The 26,738-nt window shown below is 43.7% G+C and overlaps 1 long non-coding RNA gene across 3 annotated transcripts in view; it reads right to left on the minus strand.

The window, feature by feature from the left end:
• Window positions 1-436: 436 nt before the first annotated feature.
• The window catches only part of LOC128336332 (uncharacterized), a 43,658-nt gene continuing 17,356 nt past the window's right edge, over window positions 437-26,738 (minus strand). For 2 of the 3 annotated variants that reach the window (XR_008311918.1, XR_008311917.1), the window contains 3 exons: window positions 18,228-18,348; window positions 4,443-4,687; window positions 437-3,526 (listed from right to left, as the gene is read on the minus strand). This is a non-coding gene — a long non-coding RNA (uncharacterized LOC128336332). The remainder of the gene's footprint in view (window positions 3,527-4,442; window positions 4,688-18,227; window positions 18,349-26,738) is intronic. The other variant, XR_008311919.1, reaches the window with a different exon arrangement.

The following is a 26,738-nucleotide window of genomic DNA, read 5'->3' on the forward strand; positions in this document are numbered from 1 at the left end:
TGGCTAGTGAACAGATCAAATGGCCACTGATACGAAATGCTTTTTTTTCGTATAAACATAGAAAGAACCCAAGGGGAGTGTGAGAGATGGACACAAATGGCCTAGGCCTGGGCAATTTCATAGGATAAACTTCCCCAAGATAGGGCGTATTTAACCTTGTAATCCAAACACACTTGCACATGTGGCCTTCCTCTTTATAAGACAAAATGATGGCGGTGGAGGAGAGAGAACACACATTGTGTCCTTGGTCCTTTTTCGCTTTGTTTCTGGTCTAGTAAAAAAAGGAAGAGAGTTGGGGGTTGCAGGTCAGCATAAATGCTTAAAATCTTTATCGACCCCAAACAAGCCCTCGTTTTTTGGTTGGTGATTTGTGGTGTTGTTGTTTATCTGAGTTATCAGTCATTCAGATGCACTGTTTAGATCTGAGGGGCCTTAAGAACCATTTGCAATCTCTTGCTAGGCATGTTGTACCAGACAGGGCAGACATCTGGCTGTCAGTTATAATTGTATCCTGCGCCAAGAGTTGTTTTGTTAAATACTCTCCGTTCCCTTTGAACATGATGCACAACAGTTTCAAGCCATTAATGCAAGAGGCAGAGTCTTAGAGACTAGTTGGAAGCAAAGATTTATGAGATATGGCAGTCCAAGGGGGAAGGGGCTACTCATTTTACAAAAGGGTGGCTGTCTGAGGCTGCATGGGCTTTTAATGGTACAACAGCTTCATTTCTGGTCTGTGCGACATATTATTTGGATGCTGGAAGAAATAGTGTATCCAAACATTATTTCCACGGTGTTGCTATGTTTCCTGTTTCCTGTTGTCTTCTCTTAGAAAACCCAAGCCACTGGATGAAAGGCTTTATTTTTAAGACTTCCTTTTCTCCAGTCACATGGAGGGGCTGTGATTTAGACTTAACAGACACTAAGCAGGATATGCCACCCATTAAAAAGACGAAGTCTAATTTTTGTACCAAATAATAGCAATAATCCCCTTTTTGTTATCTGGCTTAAACTGTTACCAACACCACATTTATTTCTTGACCAGGATCCCTGATAAATCAACTGGGCAGACGATGAGGTGCCACAAATATTTTCCAATGTCAAGGTAGTGAATTGCCTTCTGTATTATAAGTAAAGCTCTCTTTCCAGCAAAGAAATATGGCTTGGTCTCCTGATCTTGCTTAAAGCAGTTCTTTACACACACACACACACACACACACACACACACACACACACACACACACACTTTTTAAAGTAATTAAGTTCAACAAACATACAGATTAATCATGGTAAATCAAGATGAAAGCCAATGTGCTTAAATCCATTCCATTTACATAAATGGGGCTTAAGTGCTTAACTTTTGCTGGATCATGCTCTGCCTCTGGGAAAGTATTTAAATTTTGTTACATTTGGTTCAAAAAACAAGTCAAGAACTGGGCAAGATTTTAGGCTTAATTCTAACCCTAAATCTCTTCAAATGGCCTGTTGGGCAATTTGTGCATATAAATGTGCCCACCACAGTCCTGAGACCAGGCTGTTTTAAAACATGTTAGTAATTCTTCAAGCCCAGTCCTGTCCTCAGATATCCCTCCCTCATCTCCCTTGGATGTAATTTTATGTTACAGTGAATGTCCAAAATTAGGTGAATGTCAATTCCCTCCACATTTTGTAAATGTCTGAAAGCAAATATAGATTTCTCTACTTTTCAGACATATACTTCTGAATCCTGACAGTCACATTTAGGTGACTGTCAACACTCTCTGATGCATCTCTACATTTTGGAACATTCGGAAAATTTGCTGGGGATTACTAATATTCACAGGTGAATGCTGACATTCACCAAATTTTGGACATTAACTACAAAGCATAAATCTCTACAAAATCCCCCCATATATCCTTATATTTTCCTTCTCTGTCATGACTCTTATAGCTTACCTTTCTTGGCAGCCAAATTCAATAAATCTAAAATTGAGGTCTCTATGTCAGGTTTAATTTGTTCTTCCATATACGTAACACTTCCCTTTTGCAGCATGTTAAGCCAGATGTACATGCCACTGTGTACAATGGAGTTTTCTCCTAAGTGAATGCAACTAGAATTTCAACTTCAGCCTCCAAGAGGGTTGTTCTTTTAGTCCATGCTTAGAAAACCAGCTTCTGATCTGTGCTTTCATTCCTAGCAGATTCATCACAGATTATACGACGCTATAGCGTGAAATGAGTGGAAAATTTCTATTTTAAGAAAATTTCTATTTTCTATTTTTTTCCTATATCTAAATTTCTATTTTAAGCAATATCCCCTTATTTCATAGCACTGTGCTGCAGAACATAGTAAATCTGTCTTATTTCAGACCATCTCGGCTTTTGAGTATTTTGCATAGTTTTCTGATTTCTGTTATGCACACATGTGACTATGTTTAATCACTGGACTGAAAAGCACTGCTGGCTGAGAAGTGTAAACAGCCCTGCCTTATGACTGTGACTTCATTTTAAGTAGGAACATTTCAATAGGGCTCATTGAAATGAAGCCTGTCGCAATGGGTGTCCTGATCCAAATATGTGCATGGTCATCCCTACCGAAGATGGTAATTATGAAAGGGCCCTGCAATGGCAAAGCAACATCATATTTGGTAGTTTTGTATGAATGCAATGATTGTTCTGCACTTAATGTTTCACCAAATCTTTGGATTAAATTTTAGGGGGAAATAGTAGGGGAAAACTGCAGTATGCCACTTCTGGTAGATGGATTTGTATATTATGCACACCCTCCTGAAGCTTATTTCATTTACACACATTTTCTTCAATACTGCCTTGCAAAGTTGCAGTGGACAAGAAGAAAGGGACTGAAAAAACCGCAGATACGAACACACCCATCCATACACATGCATACAATGAAGTTCTTTCCTAATTACTGCAAGAGTCACCTTCTGTGTACATGTGATTACGTCCTCATCAAATCCCAAAGCAATTCTACAAGAAACTATTGGACTAGCCATCCTTCAAATCTGTAGTCATCCCATGGAAAATTTCCTTCTTTGGAAGTTCTAAAAGCAGGATGCATCATCTCCCAGGGTACATCTTATTTCCATTTGTGCATGCACAGACACAGCACCTTCTGCCAACTAGATGTATTTTTAAGAAAAGGGAAAAAGCAAGAAAGGTTTTCCTCACTTCTGCAACATCATAAGATCACATGCTGGCCTGGATGTCTGTATCTTCTTCTCAACATTCTGTGTGGGAATAGTGGGATAACATTATTGTGGTTCTTAGAAGTATTTCACGGGAGGGCTATTTACAGCTGAATAGACACATTGTTTCCCCTCAATTTCAAGGTTAATTTTTAGCCAGTGCATTTTGCTGATACACATCTGAATTGTGTCCTCATTTCCTTGGTGGGTTTTTGTTTTTTGGCTGAATCTCAATTTCATTACCATTTAATAGCGAGACAACACCAACCAAATTTTTTTTGCACCATTTTGCTGAATTGCAGTGACGGAAGTCTCTTCTTCTTTACCACCATTTTATTGCTTTCCTGGATAGATGGGAAGATGGTGGTTAGGAAGGCATTCACAAATTAAGATGTGTCTAGCTTTTAGCCTGCTGTTTCACTGGCAGGCACACAAGGAAGGTTTCTTCCTGCTTACCATATTAGAATTAGCTTACTGGGATAGCACTTCATCTCCCCAACCTTTCTCATGAGAATAGCTTCTTTTTTCCTGCGAATGAGCTAAAACCAGTGGATCCTAACCTTTTTTTGTACCGCAGTTCATTGAGAATGATCACAGAAATCTCTCTCTCTCTCTGAGTGGTGTTCCTCAAATGAGAATAATAAATATGTTTGTGTCTGTGCTCACATATACATGTGTGGACACAAGGTGTTAATAAGCTCCCAGTTGTTACGTAGCTTTTGCCGAGGGACCCGTTTGTGTCACAAATGAATGTTCTCATTGCCCCCCATGGAGCACGGTTGTGCTCACTGGGAAGAGAGTGTGAGTTGGTTACTTACTTTATTTTACAGCTATAAGTGCACCTGAAAAGAGACACTGAAGGATGTCAGAATTTCTCTGCTATGCACACACCAAAAGCACATGGGCTCACATACTGCGCAGCGTCCCACCAGTCTAAGAGTGGGGCGTGTGTGCTGGTTCCGTGCTACTCCAAACTGCCCATCCAAACTGCTAATGAGTGTGGAGAGGCTCCATGGCGGTTAAGGATTGCATTCTTGCTGTAGCGATCCTCCTCCCATTGGGAATGATGGGGAAATCATCACTATAGTGATGATACAGTTCTTAGTAGCCACGGAGCTTCTCCGTGTTCACTAGCAGTGTGAACAGCTTTGGAGTAGCACAGAACCAGCATACTCCACTCTTGGATTGGTGGGGCACTGCACAGAATGTGAGCCACTAAGTATATACTGGACCTGGGAATGACTCCGTTGATTACTTTACCTTATTAGTTCTCATAAGAGCCCTATGAAGTTGGTTGTTCTGTTTTCCATTTTGCAGGTGGAGGACTGCATTCAAAAGATGGCAGCTTGCCCATCCAAGAAGTCCATGGAATAGCCAGGATTTGAATCCAGATTTCCCCAACAACCTGACAAAAATGCTGTGCACTGAACTACAGTGCTCTTCATGTCCTTAATTCTCACACTTCGGCTTGTAGGTGTCATTGGACTTGAAAAGAAATCACATTGCTGTGGGGAGAAAATGGAATGGAATTCATGTTCATATTCAAATGAATGAGTATATATATTTATTTCTGATGCATAATGACAATTCTAAGCTTTAGAAAGAGTAGCCACGCCCCAGGCTGAGAGCATCTGATGACAGAAAAAGATGTTAAGAGATTAGAGACCGTGCACACTTCGTAATGTAGAAAATAGATCCTCAGCAGTGCCATTTATGGCCTAAACAACAATATTACATTCCACTGTTTGGTATGTAAGGGCTGTAAAAAAAAATTGTACACTATTAAATCTAGCAGTAACAAGACTCTTAAAACCCAGTTTATTATGCTGGTGCTGGTGAAAGCTTTATTTTTTTTCTTTTATATATATCTATCTATGTTATATCTATCTGTGTTAAATCCCCTGCCTGAGACAGGATTCTGGGTGCAGTATTATTTATCTCTCCATTGAGTCTTTGGAAATGAGACAATGGACAGATGTCCATTGCCATAGGATGCCACCTGGTGGTCAACCAGCAGATTGTGGTGCTGACTCATAAAGTCAGTGAAGAAATTCAGTCACTTGGGAGTTCACACCGTGCACAGCTTTAAATATCATGTTGAGATAGATTTATATTTCAAAGCGAATAAAATGAAACAAATCCCTGGAGTTTAGATTCCACTGACTTGTCGGGTCTCCAGCCAAGTATTATCCAATTTTCACATGCAATCTGTTTTGTGAGCTGGCTGTGCATTTCAAAATGGTTTATTTTGATGACATGGTCATATTTCTAAATAATTTGATTTCCAAATATATGCATCATACTGTGGTCTTGCCAGGAAAAAATGTGTGTGTGGGGTGGGTGGGGGTGGGGTTGCAGAATCCACTCAATTGAAATTGCACTGTCTTTCTTAACATGTAATCTAAACTGAAAGAAAGAAACATCTTAGGTTGTTGCAGCTGTTTATTATTGGTGAGAATTGTTTAACAAAAGCATAAAGAAATGATCCCTTTGTTAGCCAGACATTTAAAAACATCCCCTTTTATGCTGTGCCTGAATATCTATAGGACAAATCAAGAAGGTATGTTCTTTGCCTCTTGGTAGTAAACCCACATTGTCAAAAAATGCTGTTTCCTAATCTCTACAGGAAAATTAAGAAATGGTGCAAGATAACAGAGATATGTATAGACAATTTGTTCTTTGCTTAGTCATAGTAAAAACATATTGACCAAAAAAACCCAACGACTCCCGTCTTACACTTTTCCCAGGTCAAAACTAATATAGCCATGCATTAGTTGTGTAGTATATATACCATACATGATGTATTTATCATATTTTCATATATAATATTCTCATATATATACACACACACACACGCATACAATAAACATCATATATGTATGATATAGTACAAAATACTAGATATTGTGCATGTGTGTGAATGTACATAGACAAATTCTCCCCTTTTCTCTCTTTCTTGACAGAGAGAGAGGACGAGAGAGAGAGAGAGAGAGAGAGAGAATGGGCACAATCCAAGCTCGGACTGGTCCACAGGGCAACAGGGCATATTCCTGGGGTGCCCCACCTGCGGGGCACCCCTGAGCCCTGCCGCACTCAGCAGCAGCGAATACTCCCACCCTCAAGTACCCATTCTGCTCAAAACCTGGCACCCTCCCCACATATATTCCACCACCTTCTCAGTGCCCCCAGTCAGGCCCTGGTACAGTCCACTCACTGTGAAACACCTGATTTGATTTTAATGCAAGAGGTATGTACCTATCTTCCCCCCTGAAATCAATGGGACGTGCTAAGGTAAATAGATACTGAGAGTATATTTCAGACAGATACAGATATATTGCTGCATGGAAGGTAGAAACGAGATCTTCTTCACCCTGCAATGAAATCTTGTTCCTATAAAATAAACTTGCTGTTAGACTACATGAAATCCCAAATTAAACTCTACTGCAGCAAGGAAAATAGATTGTAAGCGTGAGCATGACAGGAAGAGCCTATTCTCCTCCTCTTTACCTCCTGTGCATATGGTAGCGACACCTATACAACCCCAGTGAGCCCTCGTTTGCTTTGCTTCCTGACTTTACATGTAGGAAGGCTTTCAGGACAGGATCTGCCATATAAGATTAGGTTAGCCTCCAGCATATTTTAGTGCCAAATGTCTTTTTGGAGTTTGTGAATCATTCAGTGTCATAAACAACAGCCGGCACACTCTCAGCTTGTGCAGCAATCGTTATGCATTATATTAAAATGTAGCTACTCGTTCAGAATATGCATGCATTGCCATGACAGAGCACCTACAATGAGGAGCTTTTTCACTCAGCTTCTCTAGGAATCCCATTGCTTCAGTGGCTATTTGATTATTGGCAAATCCGTATGAATGATGTACACGCTAGTTCTTCAGCATGAGAATAATGTCCCATTTGGCTGGAGCAGAGGTAATTAACACATTCAGACCTTTTTTTCTTTTTTATCTGGCATATTAAATTAGCAATGAAATTTCACAAGAGAAGAATGAAGAGGAGCAAGCATGACGGGCTTTTCTTTCCACTACTTCCTTTCTTCAATTCTCTCACTCTTTGACAAACACAGCAGAGCGCAGAAGGCAAGCCAAATGGAATGAGTTCATCTGTCCTTGTGATCTGGAGGGGGCTGCCCTCTGGTGGACTGTGGGTGAATTTTACTCTCATGTCCCATTTCTTGATCTCTTAAATAAAACAATACCTACCTATTGAAGGTGATTACTTGGTATTTACCTGAGTGCAAAATACCAGAATGATCAGGGGCGTAGCTAGGGGAGAGGGGGGCCTGTGTTCACCCCTCTTTCCAGTGACCTTTTGGAGTGAGGGAGATAATGAAGGAAATAGAGAGGGGTGGGGGTGGGGTTCTCAGGAGCTTGGGGGCCTGGGTTCTTTGAACACATTTGCTCAATTATAGCTATACCCCTGAGAATGATAAACTGAGTAGCTTTTAGCAATATCTTGAATCAATGTTGATTTTTAAAATATGTTAACCAGTCAGCTAACAAACATTGGTTTCCAGGAAGATTTGGTGTAGAGTTATTGGCCAACATGTTGTGCAGTGAAACGTGGGTGATTCTAAACCACCCACACCACTGCAAGTGCTTAAGAAGCAGCCAACACTCTTGTAGAAGAACGATCATGCACGATTGCTTAAACTGGTGTGGTCACATTCACATAATGCTACTGATATTGAAAATAACATGAGTAACATTGCAGAAGTGTGATCACACCAGGTTAAGGATTTGCACAAGAGTGCCAGTGGTTTGCTAGGCACTCACAGCAGCATGGGTGGTTCAGAACCATCCTCATTTCACTGTGCAACATGTTGCCCACCGGACGGCAAGCCTCTAGTCTAGCACCTCAATTTGCAGTGTGATATCTGCCCACAAAACAGCTTATGATTTGTGCTGTTTTGCCAAAAGGGAAGCACCCACCACTCCCCAACGACTAAAACTCAGAAGCACTGCCAATCTCACTTGAGAAAAATCCTTCCCCTCCCAAATATGGCTCCCAAGCCTTGCACATGAGTGCGATCCATCTCCCAAAACATTCTAAGGGAAACTGATTTAACTCTACAGTGGCTGACATTTTATTTGTGACTGCAGTAGTTCCTAATGGCCCAAAGAGATTCGTGGAGGGAGGAACAGCCACCTAAATCAGAGGAAGAGATCACTCCTGAACCTAGGGGGCTAAAACCGAAGCATCAGAAAAACTGGATCACTTGAAGTAAGTGGGGAATCAAAGTGATTTTCCTCGTGGCAAATAATCTGCACTTTGGAGATGTGGGGGAGGGCAGAGGCTGAGAGAGGCGACCTGCCAAGTTCATGGTTGAAGTAAGATTTCAACCAGGGACTTCTGGATTCACAGCTCGGTCTTTTAGTTATTAGGCTACTACACTAGACTGCAAATAAAGAGAGACCGGTAATGATCTGGAAACAAATAAACAAGCTGAAAACCAGGAAGAGAAATGGGGATGAGGGTACATAAGTATTAGATGTATTTGAAATCCAGCTTCCTATGAGTATGCCTGTCATTTAAAAAACAACAACCACCACCCAAAAAACCCAACACCTGAAGATTTCCCAGAGACAAGATTTCTGGAGCCTCGGCCTACAACTTGGGGCCTGAGATGAATTAGCTTTATTGCCTCGTGCTAAGTGAGCCAGAAGTTACTGGGGAGGGGAAGAGGAGAGGGCCATGGCCATATAAGGGGTCTAGCTATTTTTATGGCTTTTGCCTGATGTGTTTCTTTCTCCCCCCACCTCCGACATCAAAGTCTTTTCAAGAGCGAGCAAGCCCCTTGTACTGAATTGTGCATTTCACCTATCTTAGTACTTTCCACGGCCTCTTCCTCGGCCCCCGCTGCCAGATCCCTCAGGCTCTGGCACTTGAATCACTCCATCTGTCAACCCCTGTGTCAGTTAATTGGCACACAGACACCACCCCTGGCCATGCCATGAGGAAACCTCTGACTTCCTCTCCATGTGGAGCCTCCTCCTCTCAGTCACATGATTTGTCTCAGGACCTCGGTCCAGGCCTCCCCTACGTAGCCATGCAAGAAAGTTAATTGGTATGGATTTTAGCTGGACAGAGTTTTAAATGTTAGATGTAAGAGCAACAATACTCAGTGATGGGCTTTACTGTTCGCACAGAAGCATCCACAAGAACACTTTGCACCAAGGGCAATGTAAATTGCCCTCAGCCTGAGAACAAAGAGATCAAACCAAAAGAAAGATGGCAAAACCACACCAGGGAGACATTCCAGGAAAGCGGAAAGAGTGGGAAAATATAGATGCCCTTACGCCAAAGTTCCAGTCTGATCCAAAGCTCTACATGTATTTGTTTATTGATTGATTTATCTTTGGGTATTTGTAAACCAATTTTCCAAAGCTCAAAGCAGTGGACCAATACAGAGTACTGTCAAACAAAATAACCAGTATTTAAAAAACTCAATAGAAGCTGTGTCAACAGCCACAGAAAACCGAACAGAATCAACCAAAACCTTGCCAGAAAAATCCACATCCCCCTTTCTGAATTCCAGTTCCATAGCATAATTCTTTAAACAGAAGGTTCTATAGTTTAGAGGGGCACTGCTGTAAAGGCCCTCTTTCCAGCTGGTACCATCACTACTTACTGCAAGGATGGGCTAGCAAACAATACTGACAGACAAGATCTCAGTTGGCATGTGGGCTCATATAGGGAGAGATATTGTGTCAGATACATTGCTCCCAGGCCATGAGGGGCTTAAAGGTTGAAGCCTCCATTTATCTGTGCACAGCTGTTCCTCCTAAAAGAGTTCTCCCAAGCACAGCATGGAAGAGCTTGGGGAAACCTGTCCAGTGCAACCCTCTTGCGGGCCAGCAAATCACAGGGTTGGTGAGAACTGACAGGTAACACACAGGATGTGACACTATGAGGCAATTCTCATGATCGCCAGGGCACACGGGTGGGCAAGGGAAGGGAAGGCAGGGTAAACCTTCCCTTCCCCACAGGCAAGCAATGAGGCAGTGGTGGGAATGTATTCCATGCTCCCACACGGGTAGCCCTGGCGATCATGAGAATTGCCTCATAGTGTCACATCCTGTGTGTTACCTGTTACCTGAAGCACAGAGCACGGCAGATGGCTCTGGGGCTAGAACTTTTTGTCCCAGCCTTCGGGCATCCCACAATGCAACACGTGGCACACACGCTGCATTGGAGGATTTCCCCGTCAGATGGGCGCTCTACGCGCCTGTCTCTGTGTCTCCTTGGGCTGGACTCAGCCCAAGGAGACACACAATACCTGGCAGCAGGATTAAGGGTGTGAGTGCACCCTTAACGTCAGCAAACAGGCAGGTTCTTTTTACAGGGTTAGGCAGGTGTGGAGTGGAGGGATCCGAGGGGATCCTGCCACTTCTCACGACCAGCCTAACCCAAGCTGGGTTAGGCTGGTCGTGAGAACAGACTCAAAGCCTCTTGTTTTGCGTGGATCTGAAGGGGGAGACTGGAGCCGATGATAACAAGCTTTTCCGGATACCAGACCAGATCCTGAGTTGGACCATTGGTCCATCTAGCTCAGTACTGACTGGCAGCCATTCAGAGTGGGATCTTTCCCAGCCCTATCTGGGAATACTAGTGATTGAACCTGGAGTCTCCTGTATGCAAAGCAGATGCTTTACCACTGAGATGTGGCTCTTTCCCCAAATGATGCCCTGCTTTGTGAATAATAAAATAATGTCCACTGACAGGGGCTAGAGAAGAAATTCGTATCTTTGGAGGGAGGCCTGCCTTGCACTTAGAGAACCGTTGTCCAAGGGGTAATTTTCTTCTTCTTTAGGTATCGCTGCATATTATTATTTAGTGCTTGTTGGGTTTATTTGTTTTTTGTTTTTAAACTCCCCCACATGTTTCGGCAACCGTTTTGCTTCTATGCATCACACTGAGCTGGCATATTTGCCTGCTTGCTTTCAGTGAACAATGTGAAGTATTTATCCCTTGGGAGAAGGGACTTGGAAGTACAGATGGTTTGGATACACTCTGCTAAGAATGTAAACAGGAAAATATCTTTGTTGACTTATTCTTCAGTAATCAGTAATAATTAGTTACTGTTGAGGGATGAATTACATTTTACATCTCACAAAGCAGGCAGTGAACAAAGCTCCATGAAACATGAAGTGGAGAAATGGCTCTAACACACAATGGGGCTATTGTCACGAACAACAAAAATCGGGCTAGCAGAGGCTAGCCCGATTTTTGTTGGTCGTCAGAACCACCGGGCTCGCAGCCGAGCCCAGTGGTTCTGGAGCGGTTAACCCGCTCGAGAACCCCTGGCAAAAAGCAGGTTTGCGGAGCGAGTGCGCCTGCAAACCTGCTTTTTGCGATCGTGAGTAGCCGCGGCACGCCTTCATGCCACGCCTACTCATGAGTAGACCTCCGGCCGGGAGGCTTAAAAGCCGCCTCTCGGCTCGGGGGTCTCCCCAGTATGCCCTGCGCGCTCACGCAGGGCATACTGGGGCTTGCGGAGGCCGTGCGGCCCCCACTCCCCCCCACCCCCTGCTGGCTCCGTCTTGGAGCCGACCATCATGTGGGTGGCCGATCCAGCTGCCCAGGGCTCCCTGCCTGCTCGTAAGTGGGGAGAGTGGGCTTAGCCTGCTCTTCCCGCTCACCCAACAAAACCGGGTCTCACTGATCGTGAGACCCGGTCCAATGTGTTTTTTTTAGGCCGTGTAACATCAGGCTTGTCGCCAGATTCTTTGGCTTTCTTTAAAATGTATCATATACTCAATATTTCAGCATTTCTTCTGTCAGTGATCACCACTGAGAGCCAAACTAGATGTTTGGAGTAACTGCATAATTATTAAACACAGGAAGCTGCCTTATCCTGAGTTAGGGCCTTGATCCATCTAGCTTAGTATTGTCCATACTGACTGGCAGTAGGGGTGTGCATAAACTGTTAGCCGCCGAACCTGTACGCCTTGAAGTGGGCCAGTTTGACAGCTTGATTGCTAACTGAATGGGGGAGATTCAGCCTGTGATTGAGTTGGTTTGGGAAAATGGGTTCGGCAGTGAAGAGGTGTTGGAGAGGGGGTGGCAAAAGAGGTTAGAAGGTTCTTACCTGGCTGGCTCAGCTGCCAGCAACGCTGTTCCCCAGCCCACCCCCAGCATGGCCCCAAGCATGCACGGAGCTCTGTTTACCAAGCTGCCCATGCAGAGGCCATTTACATGGCTGCACCCCCAACTGGCCACCTCTGAACATTTTGTTGACCCCCCCACCGCTGCACTTGTAAAGGGGAGTCCTCACTGGATTCCCCTTTACAAGTATTAGCCGCCTGAACCGCTGAACTGGTTTGGTCAAACAGACTGGACAGGCCAATCAGTCCGATCGAACCAGTTCGATAGCACGTGGTTCGGCTCAAATTCAATTTGAATTCTAGCCGAACTGTGATATCTGGTTTGTGCACACCCCTAACTGTGGGTCTCCAAGGTTGGAGACAGTGCTCTTTTCTAGCCATACCTGAAGGTGCCAGGGATTGAACCTGGCACCTTCTGCATGCAAAGCAGATGCTCTGCCACTGAGTTATTGGGAATTTCCGGAATGAAAGGCTGGAGACCTGCTGCAGGTCTGACTCAGTATAAAGGCAGCTCCCTTTGTTCCTATGAGCTACAGCCCCATCCTCCATTTGCATTTCTCCCATTTGTTTATGAAGTGTGTGTGTGTGTGTTGGTCCTACCTTTTATACCAAAAGCAACCTGTGGAGAAAGGGAATAAACCTTGCTCCTCTGCCACTGTTCCACACCATGCACCATTGCTTTTAAGCAGCTTTTCTCTAGCTTTGTTCCAATACCGGAAGTGAGCTGCACACAGAGAGAGCAGCTGAGAGTCAGGTAAGGTAAAGGAGGAAGCAAAACATAAGAACTTAAGAACCACCTTGCTGGATCAGGCCCAAGGAAGCCCATCGAGTCCAGCATCCTGTTTCCCACTGTGGTCCACCAGATGCCCCTGGGAATCCACAGGCAAGAGGTGAAGGCATGCCCTCTATCCTGCTGTTGCTACCCTGGAAATGGTATTCAGAAGCCTGGAGGAAGCCTATAGCCATCCAGATGAGAAGCCATTGATAGACTTGTATAGGGGTGTGCACGAGTGCATCAATAGTGCACCTGTCCACTGCACACCAGGCTGATTTGCCGGTTTGATCATGAACAGGTGGCAGCCGGTGGCAACCACAACTGGATCTCCCTTGTTATCTTAATAGGAGGTGGGGTTCATGAAGCTCCTGGGCTGTGGAATGCACTCGCAGCAGAAATTCGTAATCTTAATTCTTTACTGACCTTCAAGAGAGCCCTTAAAACCCATCTGTTTGGCCTGGCCTTTCAGGGTTTTTAATTAGTTTTAATTGTTTTAATGTTAACCTGGTTTTCAGGGTTTTAATTGTTTTGATAGTTTAATGGTTTTTTAAGGTGTTTTTAAATTGGTGTTTATATTTGTATTTCTGTTTTAATTGTTTTTAATGATTTCTGTTTTTTTAATTGTAAACCGCCCTGAGCCAGCTCGGAAGGGCGGTATAAAAATCATATAAATAAATAATAAATAATGAATAAATAATGAAGAAAAAGGTACTATCTTAAAAATGGCCCAAGCCATTCGGGGCTTTATAGGTATTAACCAACACTTTGTATTTTGCTTGGAACCTAATTGTCAGCCAGAGTAGCTATTTTAAATAGGATTAATGTGGTCTCTATAGGTAACCTCAGAGACCATCCTGACTGCCACATTCTGTAGCAGTTGCAGTTTCCAAACTACATACAATGGCAGCCCAACGTAGATCACATATAAAGGAGAGGTGTGGCCAAGCTATGTGCCTGATCTTTCAGGGGAGTGTAACCCCATGCAGAACAGGCAGATCTAAACCACTTCCTAAGTTCTGGCCTCCCACAACAAGTACCTCCATCTTGTTTGGATTCAATTTCACTTTGTTCTCTCTCATCCAACCCATTACTGATTCCAGCCAAGTATTTTGAGAGGAGGTAGAAGTGGAACCACTGCAAATTAGTGCCTCCCACTTCCAACCCCTTCAGGTGGTCCAGAAGGATACCATGGTCGATGGTATCAAAAGCTGCTGAGGATCCAAGAGGGTCACACTCCCCTGTCGATTCCTAATTCGAGTTCATCCATCAGGCAGACCAAGCCAGTCTCCACCCCATCGCCCGCCCAAAAGCCAGTTTGAAATGGGCCCAAGATAATCAAAATGATCTGCTTCTTCCAAGACTGACTGGAGTTGAGAAGCCACCACCCTCTCAAGCACCTTGCCCAACCCCAGAAGATTGGAGACAGACCTTTCACTCTGAGGTACCCAATGCAGGTTTCTTCAAAAGTGGTCTAACAATTGTCTCAAGGAAGCATCCTTCCTTCCCTCAGAGAGGCATTGATGATACTAACAACTCTTTCTCCAATAACTTCCCTGCTAGATTGTATAAGATTTGTAGGGCAAGGGTCAAGAGAATAGGTGGTAAGGCAAACTTCTACAAGCAGCTTGTCCACATACTCAGGAGTCACAAACTGAAACTGATCCAACCTAATGGCACAAGAGTTGTTGCTGGACACCTTCATAATAGACTGCAATAACCATGGGTTTCATTTTGCTCAAATCCGAGAGATTTTATCTGCAAAAAACCTCATTAAAGGTGTCACAGTGAGTCACCAATGGCTCTAAATTCTGATTCAAGGGAGGAGGTAAATCAGTTACCAATCTTTCTCCTTATCCTATGACTGCTAAGTTTACCCAAGGGTCTTACATGAGGGACTTGGTCAAATGCAAAAAGAGAGCTGTGTGAATGTTTTCCGATTGCCATAGCTGGTTGCATGCAATTCCAATTGTCATAGCTGCTTTTAAAAAGCAGAAGTATAATTGTCACTAATATTGCTTGTTGCTTCCTAGATAAATAATAGTTATAGATTTTATAAGCTCATTTGGGTTATGAATACAGTTACTGTGATCATTACAAATGCAGTAATAATGGATGCAATAATCATGCTGCAACAAGCAAAGAGCTATTAAAACGATGTTAACATGAAAATGTTGAATGGAAATCTTTATTGAATATAAGTAGCAATAGCTCTTCCCAGTCAGCACATCCACAGTCATTGTCTGACACTGTCTTGTGCGTTTTGAATTGGACACACTCATTCTTAAAGAGTTCCCCATGGAGACATTTTAGAGACTTGGAGCTTTGGCAGCGATAAATAGCAGATTACTTATCAGATCTGTGTAAGTAATCTGCTGGATTACAGGAAAAGGGAAGATGTCCTATCCTATCAAAGTGACAGAGTTCTACAGTCAAAGAGGAAATGGACAGGGAAACACTGGCTTGGCAAGTCCACTGTAAGAAGTCTCAACAATAACCAACTGTGCAATAAATTTTTTTAAAAAGTTAACTTTTAACAATGTATCTTTAAGAAATACATGGTCCATCCAGTCCAGGAAGGTCTGCTCTGATCAGCAGCTGCTCCCCAGGTCTCCAAGAGAGATCTTTCCCATTGCCTCTCGTGATCCTTTTTAAAATGGAGGTGCTAAGCTAGATGGGCCAATAGGGTGATTCAATATAAGGCAGCTCTATATGGTCACACTTGCTTTTCATCCTATGATACTCCATGCTATCATTTGATCATCCCCAGACCATGCTAGCTGGGTGAAGAGTGTGCATGTTTCCTTCTTATCAGAGGAAAGGTTTGTGATTATGGCATTCATTGCCATATCAGAATTATCATTCATAGACTTAGGTGGCTGACATACAGATTAATACTACGCAAGTGCAAACATGTCAATGTGTGCACAGGCAGACCAAGACTGCAAGAGGCTGCAACGTTGAGCATCTGCTCTGCTCCACGTCCTTCTTGCACACATATGGGCATCTTTGTTCATTGCGTTAGTGCTGCATTAGCATTAGTCTGGATATCAGCATTTAACATCACATGTTCAAACAATTCTCCTCTTTTCATAGCTGCTCTGTGGATTGGCTCCAGCACAGACTGATGTTCAAACTCATTGGGGGAGGAGGAGGGGAATGGCATTGTTCTTGCATTTCCAAGCATTGCAGGGAAGTTTTGGGAAGCTGTACAGCACATTTGATATTGTATAGTAGTCTGAAATCAGGAACCATAAACAAAAGCATTTAAAGATGTTGTTTACTCCCCTAGAAGCCCATCTTAAATCAAGAGCTGAAACTATTCCAATTTTTCTAAACAAGCTGTATGTTAGTCTTGAAGAAGGGTGGCAGTAACATTAGATTCAGTAGTCCATAAGGTAAAATGAAAAGCATTGGTTTGGGTAGAAACAGAAACAAAGCGGAAAGCTGCCTATTTGCCAAATAATCTAATGCAGTCAGGGGTGTCGTGATGATTGAGTGGATGGGTTCAAAGAACCCAGGCTCCATTGCTCCTGAGGGCCCCCCAGCTCCACCGCTCCCTATTTTCTTCATGATCTTCCTCACTCCGAGGGGCTGCTGGGGAGAGGGGCGAACATGGGCCCCCACTCCCCTAGCTACGCCCCGGAATGCAGTCCTTCTGTTTATTCGTAGTTATCCCATCGGATCTTAAAGAAACTGACACCAAAGGCATGATGCCATGTTCAAATTCTTGGGAGAGTATACCGACATCCTGAAGGTTTGGGATTTGGATTCTTGATTCTGTGAATTGGCTTAAGCTGCAGTAATGCAAGAAATGGTCCAGAAATGGTGTGCTGCTTCATAATGGAACCCATTCATTCATTCATTCATTCATATACCACCAAAACAAACATCTCAAGATGGTGTACATGAGTTAAAATACAAAAATATAAGTTAAAACAGTTAAAACAATTGAAATAATACTGCACAGATATTTTAAAATCAATTGTGAATCTGAGTTGTGGCCAGTGGTTGCATACTTCTCCCTAAGAGTGCTTTGGAATCATTGCCTATGAAGGGGTATCATATGTGCTTTGTATATGTGCATGAAGGGGTATGTACAGTACATTGTATTATCTAATGTACATTGTAGTTCAGGAAAGATCGATCCACAAGTTGGGGCTTCAGCAACAAAGCAATCACATGGCTAAAAACTTGCCTAACTTACTTTACAGGGTTGTTGTGAGGATAAACCTAAGTATGTAGTCCTTAGAAGCTGCTTTATACTGGTACTTGTACTGGAAGCTGCCTTATACTGAATCTGGCCATTGACTGACCAATCTAGCTCAGTATTGTCCACACTGACTGGCAACAGCTCTCCAAGGTTTCAGGCAGGAGTCTCTCTGAGCTCTACCTGATGATGCCAGGGATGGAAGCAGATGGCGCTCTACCTCTGAGCTACAGCTCTGGGCTCCTTGGAGGAAGAGCGGGATATAAAATGTAACTAAATAAATAAATAAATAACAGGTCTTTCCTGAAAATTCCATGTGGATTTTGCATTCCACTATAATATTGCCGTATATCCCTTCATAAACGTCCCTGCCAAGGGGGCATGCATGAAGCTTTCAAAAGCTACCTGTCTTCCATCCGCTATGGCCTGTTGGGAGGTGGGTGATGGTTGGATGGATAGGGAGGATGAGGCAGCCATACTTAAGGCCTTGGGCATGTTTTGCCTAAAGGTCTCACACAAGGCTAGAGGCAAGTCTTGTGAGACTTTCTGTGAGCAACCAGAATAATGGGGGCTTACGAAAACCTAGATCCCACCTTCCCTCTGTGTTCCTCGCACAGGAACACAGGAAGCTGCCTTATATTGAATCTGGCCATTGACTGACCAAGCTAGTTCAGTATTGTCCACACTGACTGGCAACAGCTCTCCAAGGTTTCAGGCTCTCTGAGCTCTACCTGAAGGTGCCAGGGATGGAAGCAGATGGCGCTCTACCTCTGAGCTACAGCCCCCTCTGCAAACTGGGGTGTGCAGGCAGCAGCACAGCCCTCTCTCCCACACATTCATTGTAGGGAAGGAGCAGGCTGGGCTCTGGCTGGTTGCTTTTTATGGAGGCAGGGAAGGGATGTTTGATACGAGCCTTGATGGGACTGACATGTTTCTCACCTTCTTCAGGGTGCTCTTTTCTCTTAGGTGGGCTTTCATTGCACTGTCCTTGGTTGATTTAGCTGATCAATCAATCAATCAATCAATCAATCAGTTCTTTATTGCTTTTAGCCAAAAGCCTCTGCAGAGGGGAAAAAAAAAAAGACAAACTGCACACTGTAAAAGCATAACATAAAGCACAAACGTTTCAAAAATAAGAAAAGTGCTGCTGTTACAGGCCTTCTGCCCTTCAAGCTTTTCAGAAAATGTCATCCTTCCCCCTGAAATTGCCTCCCCGGTTTTGAGCTCCCGTTTCACCCCCCCACCTCAATTTCAGAAGAAACGTCCATTTTGGCCAGGGGCTGCTCAGCCCTAGTTTAATACCAGCTGTCAGCGTCTGCTTCTTCATTTCGTTCTCACTCCAATCTACTACTTGCACTAAAACTGTCCCAATCCTATTTATTTCTATGGGACTGTACTTGAAATACCAGAATTTAAGGAGTGCAAGTATCCCATCCTCCTGGGGCATCATGGTAGCCAGGCATAGGGGTAGAAAAGATTTCTTGGGTGTTCTGCCAATTACTGCTTCATAAGCTAAATCCAAAACATCCTAGAATTCATAAGAAATTTCAAGCAAATGAAGATCACGGCAGTTCCTAAAAATAGAAAACTCTTAAGTAGTTGTTGAGTGGGTGATAATAAAAATGCCAGCCTAGATTTCCACTTATTCTAGAAACTGTCATTACAAGAATTTACAGTTTACACCAACCTCCAATTATCAAAATGAGGCCCAGCCATAAATTAAAATGGCTTGCTCTTACTGTGTATAATAAGGACAGGATTATGCCAGTTTTGGAAGCCAAGAGGGGAGGAAATACATGGAATGAGCAGAAATACCTTAAAAGCACAGATATTTTAAAGATGTCTTTCCATAGATCCTGATGAAATATTGGTTTTTTAAAGGTAATTTGCCAGAATAACACTACACCAATACTACTCTTACAATCACCTCCAAGGCTGAATTAGTAATAACTATTTTTTTAATTAAAAAAATTAAAGCCTAATATAATCATGCTGATTTCCATGATAGGTTTCTCGATACTTAGAGTGCAATTTATTATAGCTTTACTGGAACTTTTTGAAATGTAAAAGGCAACACATTTACTGCTAATAATCAATATTGATTCTTAAACTTTTAAAAGAAAGTTGTGATGTTGTTTTATTTTGGTGTAACTCAAATCTTCAGCATTAGCATTAAATGCATTGTTTTAACTAATAAAGACACAACTGGGAGAGCTTCTCTTACACACATACGCGCCCTTAGCTAGGAAGTTGTGTTTTAAAAGAGTGGATGAAAAAGTATATAGACATGAGCGTGAAGAAAGGAAAACACCAGAAACAATGGTGTCCTCCACATTGCTTTTTTTTTTACTACATTTTTTCTGGAGCGGCACATTTGCTTTGCAAAATCTGTGCCTCATTCACAGCTAGGGTTGCCCACTCCTGAGGCAAGTGAAGTCACATCCATGGTATGTTCTCTTTAGCAAATTGTTTGATGTGGAAAGAGTTGTATCATAGCTTGTTATATATAGCACAATCCAGTGGAAGACTGGAATGTCTAAAGGCTGAGCCACACATTCAGAAAAAGAATGCGGTAGAGTCTGCCCGGGACAGCACTCACTTTAGTCAGTCAGTCTTTATTACGGTCTTTGACCAATATCAAAACATCTAAAACAAATGTAAAATTTAAACATAGCCATATTAATAACATATCTGTACACTGGATCTAACTGTTAGTGAGCAGAGTGTGTCGAAATTGTATTGCAGGCCAACAGAATTTCACAACTGTGTGTATGAGAAACAGATTCGCATCTGTTAACAAATATTTGACAGAGAATTTGTCCGATTGTCCTGGCAGGTTATGTAAAACAGAGTTAATTAACCTTCACCTAAGACCTATATAGAAGACACATTACAGGAGCACTTGTGCAACTGACTCGATCTCCTCAGAGTTACTGGGTTCAGAGTCTGCTCAGTTGGAATTCTGCTATATCTACCAGTCAGTAGTTCCAAAGGGAGGGCATTCATACGGGCCCTCAAAAAGGCCCATCTATGTTTAGGGAAGGTGAGGAGGAATAGATAATCTGTTGGGCAAGTTCTCATCCCACCACTAAGCAGGTGGAATGACCTAGATGTCCTCGACAGGTCATTCTTAAACTCAGTATCCCAGATCCTTCATTTGATAAATTCTTTGGCCCTGAGCAGTCCCACAGAGAGGAGTTTCCTAACACAGTTCTCCTACCAACTCGAGCAGTGCCTATCCAAATAATAACAAGGGAAGGAGACCAGAGGGCATTAAGTTGATTCTTGCCCAGTTTATTAGTATTAGACACCAAGTTGGGGCTTCTATCGAGAGAACACCTGCTTCCAGTGGTATTAGAAATATATTTGGGGGTCAGAAATAATGTTCTTAAGAGCCTGGCTTGGCCCGCTCCAGGAGGGAATAGTTAACATAGAGTCCCATCTGTGCCCCATATAATATTGAGTGATCAACTTTGCCTTGAATAAGTTGATGGCAGCTGAAATGAACACACCTCCTTGCCACCTGTGGAAGCTGAAAGTTGCTGACGCACTTCTCTGTGCCTGAGCAGCAGCATAACTAATTTGGGTGGTCTTCCTCCCAGAATCCTGAAATACGACCCCCAAATACTTAAAACATTTAACCTGCTCTATATCATGAATGTCAATCCTCCATTTATATTTTTTTATCCTAATGGAGAAGGCCAAGATTTTAGTTTTCTGATAATTAATTTCCAATTGCTCTTCCTTGCAATAGAGGGCTAAGGCCTTAAGAGGTCTTCTCATCCCCACTTGTGACTGGGACAAAATGATTTGCATATAAAAGAACAGGAAGCCATCCATCTGCCAACTTCAGGGCATGTATATCTAAGCCCTGTAGGCACTTAATTAAAGAGTTAACATAGACATTGAACAAAAAAGGGGCCAGAATGCACCCGTTTGACTCTCCTAGAGGTCCTAATAGGCCTAGATAACTGGCCCTGCCGAAGACTCGAGTTGTCATACAGTTTGATCAACAGCAGCAAGAGCCTCTTATCGATTGAGGTGCTACAGAGCCTGGACCATAGGCGTACTCTAGAAATTGAACTGAATGCAGCTTTAAAGTCTACAAATGCAGCAAATAAGGTAGATTTGGAGGATCTTGTGTATTTCTCAACTAAATGTTGTATGACCAGACAATGGTCAAACACAGAATGCCCTGGTCTGAAACCTGCCTGCTAATCTTCCACGAATTGCTCCTGCTCCAACCAGTCCATGAGTTTCTGATTTAATAGCCTAGCATACATTTTGCTAATAATATTAATTAGGCTTATGGGTCTGTACTTAGATGGAACATTTCTATTACCCTTTTTGAAGATAGGTACCACAAGTGCCAGACCACAGTCTTCTGGTATACAGGCTGAGATGTTTATATGGGTTGATAAGGCTGCCAACACTTGCGCCCACCACTCGGGATTTGCTTTGATCATCTCAGCTGGGATAAAATCATCTCCAGGGGCTTCACCACTCTTGAGTTGATCAATATGTTGTTTGGCATCTGCAGTTGATATTGGGGACCAATTCTGAGTACTTTCAAGTGAGAGCTCTGATTCAGGGGTGGGATGATAGGCACTACCAAAAAGTGCATTAAAATGTGCCTCCCATACCTTAGCTGGAATGCAGCAAGTCAGGGACACTGAGTCCTGACTAGAGCAACCCAGAATAATTTGACCTTCCCAGGATTGCTACAAAGCTTGTCCTTTTTTTCTTCCCCAGCAGTGGTTTATACTGTCTTTTCACATCTTTTAAGATCTGGTTAGACTCAGAAGCATCCCTCCTATGTTGAATAAAAATGCCAACTAACTCCCTCTTTGCTGTGCAACATTCATAGTCAAACCAGCCTTTGGATCTGAATCTGTTCTGCGGTGGCTCAGATGTACTCCCCATAATGGATGCCTGCAACTTTTTAATAAGGGTTCCATAGAGATCCAAGATAGAACTAGCTTCAGCAAACACCATTGCTAAGCACAGTGAGGAACCCTCTTCTGAGTTCAACCAACTGCTCACCAGTTCACTCATTCGTCCACACCACCTAATTCTAAGGGGCCGAGCTTCCTCTAAAACATCATATTGTTGATTGTAAGTGGTCTTGACATTGCTTGCCAAGGGCTTATAGATGAATATCAATAGTAGGTGGTCACCGTCTGGTCTGAGCGCCGCTTCAGAATGGCGGTCCTTTTGGAGGTTGTCATGCATGCCCAGTTCGCCTCTGCATGGCGAACCACTTCAGAATGTGTAAAGAATTGGATCAAGTTCTGGGAAATCAGCAGATAGTCAATGGTAGACAATTTATGACCGGACCAGAATGTAAACTGGCCCAGATAATCATCTGGTACCTCGCCATTCAAGATAAACAAGGCCTGCACAACCACTTTAGCATGGGGGTGGAAGAATTAAATGGATGGAATTCAGCAGGGACAGCAACCTACATTTCCTATTACAAGACAAATGGTTTGTATAGCTTGTTCCTGGCAAAGAGGACTCACTATACAGGATCTAAAGCATGGCGAACATTCTGCCCAGTTCTATCCATACTTATTTGGAACTACAGTGTTCAGTGGTGCTTACTTCCAGGAAGGAATGCACAGAATTCCAGTCATCGTTTATTTCCTTTTCTATAGCCCCTGCTCTTCCCCTCCTTCCATCATTCTCTCCTTATCCCCAAAGCATCTTGGGCAATCTACTCAGTTGTGTACCTAGGTAATTTTGGAGCCCGGACCTGAAGGGCTTCAGAGGCCCTACCACCACTACGAGCCCCCCTCCCCACTGCAAGGCCCTCCCTTAAACTTTTTTTTTGGGGGGGGGAAGAAACCTGCATGGGGGGGTGTCTCCAAATGTCCTGAAGGGGCCTCCCAAGAAGCCTGCTGCGGCCCTGCCATTACCCTGCCATGTGATCTAAGCCTGATCATGATTCAGGCCATGCAGAGGCGAACTGGGCATGCATGACAACCTCCCAAATGACCGCCGCAATGGAAGGAAGACCCGGAAAGGGCTGAAGAATACCTGAACGGGGTGATTTACTGCATAACAGAGGCTGGTGTGGGGGAGGGGGAACCGTGGAACTCCTCCCCCCCCACGGCCTCAGAGAAGCCCCCTGGAGAGGGTAGGTGGGGGGGGGAAATTAAAAAACATTCATGAACTTCCCTGAACTGAACCAGGGGGGTTTGATGGGGTGCAAAATCTAACTGGCCTGGTCCGGTTCAGGTCTGGTTTGGACTCAAACCAAACTGGGCCAGCCAGTTTCATGTACACCCCTTACTGTCAGTACCTCTGTCTTATTTGGATTCAACCTCAGTTTGTTATTTCTCATCGGGACCATTACTGTCTCTGGGTAGACATTTAGGGAAGTTATGCCATTACCTGATGAAGCTGATATGGAGAGACAGATTTGGCTGTCACCAGCTTATTGATAACACCCTGCACCAAACTTCCTGCTGATCTCTCCCAGTGATTTCATGTAGATGTTAAAAAGCACTGGAGACTAGGGAGGTGCACAAAACCACTCGGCCTGGTTCCATTTGAGTTAGAACTGAACTGGGCCAGTTCGGTTTTGGCCCCCTTTGAACCGTCCCGGTTCAGTTCGGTCCAGGGGGGGTTCAACGAGCAATTATATATCTATATCTATATCTATATCTATCTAGCTAGCTATAACATATTTTTTAAAAAAACTTACCCCCTCTGGAGGCTTATCCAAGGTGGTGGTAGTGGGTCCACTGAGGTTCCTGCTCCCCCGCTGGCCTCCTGGGGAGTTAAAACTTGCCCGGTTCAGGCATCTTTGGCCCTTTCTGGGCCTATTCCCTGGCGCAGCGGCCAGGTCATGACCCAGGGGGTTTGGTTCAGGTCAACCCGAACAGTGGGGGTTCAGCTTGACCTTTGAACCAAACCAGTTCAACATCGAACCGGTTCGGTTTTGAATCTGTCTGCACACCCCTACTGGAGACAGTATAGAGCCTTGTGGAACTCTATACATTAACTCCCACGTTGCAGTGCAACAGTCTCCAAGTGATACCATCTGGAATCTGCCAGAGGGGGAGGAACGGAACCACTGTAAAACTGAGCCACCCAATTCCCACTGATGGTATCAAAAGCCACCGAGAGATTCAAAAGGATCAACAGAGTCACACTCCCTCTGTCAATACCCAACCGTAGATCATCCATCAGGCCAACCAAGGCCGTCTCAACCTCATAGCCTGCATGAAAGCCAGTTCGAAATGGGTCTAGATAATCTGTTTCCACTGGAGCTTTTTGGACTGGACTTCCAGACAGAAGTCCGGTCCCCCACGCCCCCTTGGGAACCTCCTTGCACCCCTGGGGCCTCCAAACCCCCATTGTCCTACTGCAGCCCGAGTGTGACTGTGAGTGGCAAGGGCTGCTCCAGCCCGATCCCCTCCAAGCAGCAGCCTTCCTGAGCTCTCCCAACCTGACCATCCGCTGTTCAGCGGGTGGGAGGGGCTTCTGGAGGCCTTTCTGATTCTGCTGGTGGGCCTCTTGAAGCTCTCCAGACAGGCTGCCTGCAGTGCAGACTGCAAGCAGTGGAGAAGAAAGGAGGCAGAATGGTGGCCTGTGCACACCGCCTGCCCTGGCTTGCTGATGTGCTGAGCCTGTGCTCAGAGGAGACCTAATAATGGAGGTACTGTATGTTATTTCCTTTTTGTGGTTATTTCTCCCCTTTAAATATTTATGGAATGGCTTGCCATAGGGTTTTGATATTGGGCACAGATGTGGGGAAGGCTGGGAGGGCTCTGAATGTTTAATTTAAAATGTATTGGGCAATCTAATGATTTGTAATTATTACTATTTTTAAAAAATAAAGAAGTCCTAGAAGTGGCCTGTTTCATAGCAGAAAATTACAAAAATTTCTGGAACTGAAGCCCCACCTTAGACCATTATTCCACCCCCATATGGAGGAATCTGCCCTTTGCCCTCAAAAAAAAGGGTAAAACATCCCTCACGTTTTGCCCCACCCTTTAGATCTTCTGGAATGGCTCAGCATATGGTTTTGATATTGAGCACAGATGAAGGGCAAATTGGGAGGGTTCTGACTATTGCATCTGAAATGGATTGGACAATTGATCGATCGATTGATCGATAGAAAGATAGACAGAGGGGTGTGTGTGTGTGTGTGTGTGTGTGTGTGTGTGGAGAGAGAGAGAATTTTAAAAAACACATCAAAAAGGTCTTAGAAGTAGCTTGTTTCATGGCAGAAAATTACAAAAATTTCTGAAACTGAATCCTCCAACCCTTAGACCATCATTCTACCCTATCATTCTACCCCCATATAAAAGAGTAAAGCACTCCCCTTTTTGCCCCACTGTTTAGATCACCTGGAATGGCTTGATATAGGGCTTTCATATTGAGCACAGAGATGTAGGGCAGGGTTCAAGCGCTCTGAATATTTAATTTGACGTGGATCAGTCAATTTGTTGGTTTTTAATCAATTTCCCCCCTATTGCAGTAAGACTGGCAGAATGTTATCTCTGTCTGAAGGATATTTCACACCTAATGAAAGTGGAGCTAACTGCTAACATCCAAACAAACAATTTTAAAAAATAAATGCCCTATGCTCATTTTGGTTTGCAGTTCAGAAGATCTGAGTGAGAACTGTGAAGCAAGAGGCATGTGTTGCGGTTATATTTCCCTTTACGAATGCACTATATGTTCAAGCTGGCTTGTGATCCAGGTGTTTGTTTGAATTGTGGAGAAAGGGACACATTCTGTGTCCCAGCTGGTTTGTGAATGGTCAAGAATCCATTGGGGGTTGTGCAGTCTTTTTTCCTTTTTTTTTTTTTTTACAAAAGCACTCTGGCCCACACTTGTGGGTTTGTGATGATGAGCAAGAAGGTGTGTAAGCGGCCAGGATTTAAGTGTCAGGACTCTCAATGCAAAATATGGTATGTCTGTGCAGGTCAGTAGGAAGTATCTTCAGAATTTTTTCTAAAAAACAAACAAGTTTCCAGCTTTCCTTAAACATGTTCTGGTGTAAGACATAGTGCATTGCCGCTGATTTTGTGGTGGGGGGGCGGTGGCAGGGCTGGGGGGCCTCTCTGATGGTACTATTGGCAGATGAAATGAGCCACGTTTGACAAGGGTCAAGAGAACAGGGGGTAGGATGTATAGTCCAAAGCAGTTTTTCCACATCCTCAGGAGTCACAAAGGGAAAGTGATCCAATCTGATCCCATAAGAAGTGTTGCTGAACACCTCCCTAGTAGACTCTGCAATAAATGTGGAATCCAGTTCGACCCGAATATGAGAGATTTTATCCACAAAAAGTCATTAAAAATGCCAGAGCAGGTGATTGAAGATTCCAAATTTGAGTTCAAGGGGGAGGGGGCATGCACTAGCTCTCTTACAACCCTAGACAACTCTGCTGGACATGAACTTGCAGAAGCAATGCGGGCAGAAAAGAATTGCTT

This window comes from Hemicordylus capensis, chromosome 1, assembly GCF_027244095.1.
Source record: "Hemicordylus capensis ecotype Gifberg chromosome 1, rHemCap1.1.pri, whole genome shotgun sequence".
Taxonomy (NCBI): Eukaryota; Metazoa; Chordata; class Lepidosauria; order Squamata; family Cordylidae; genus Hemicordylus; species Hemicordylus capensis.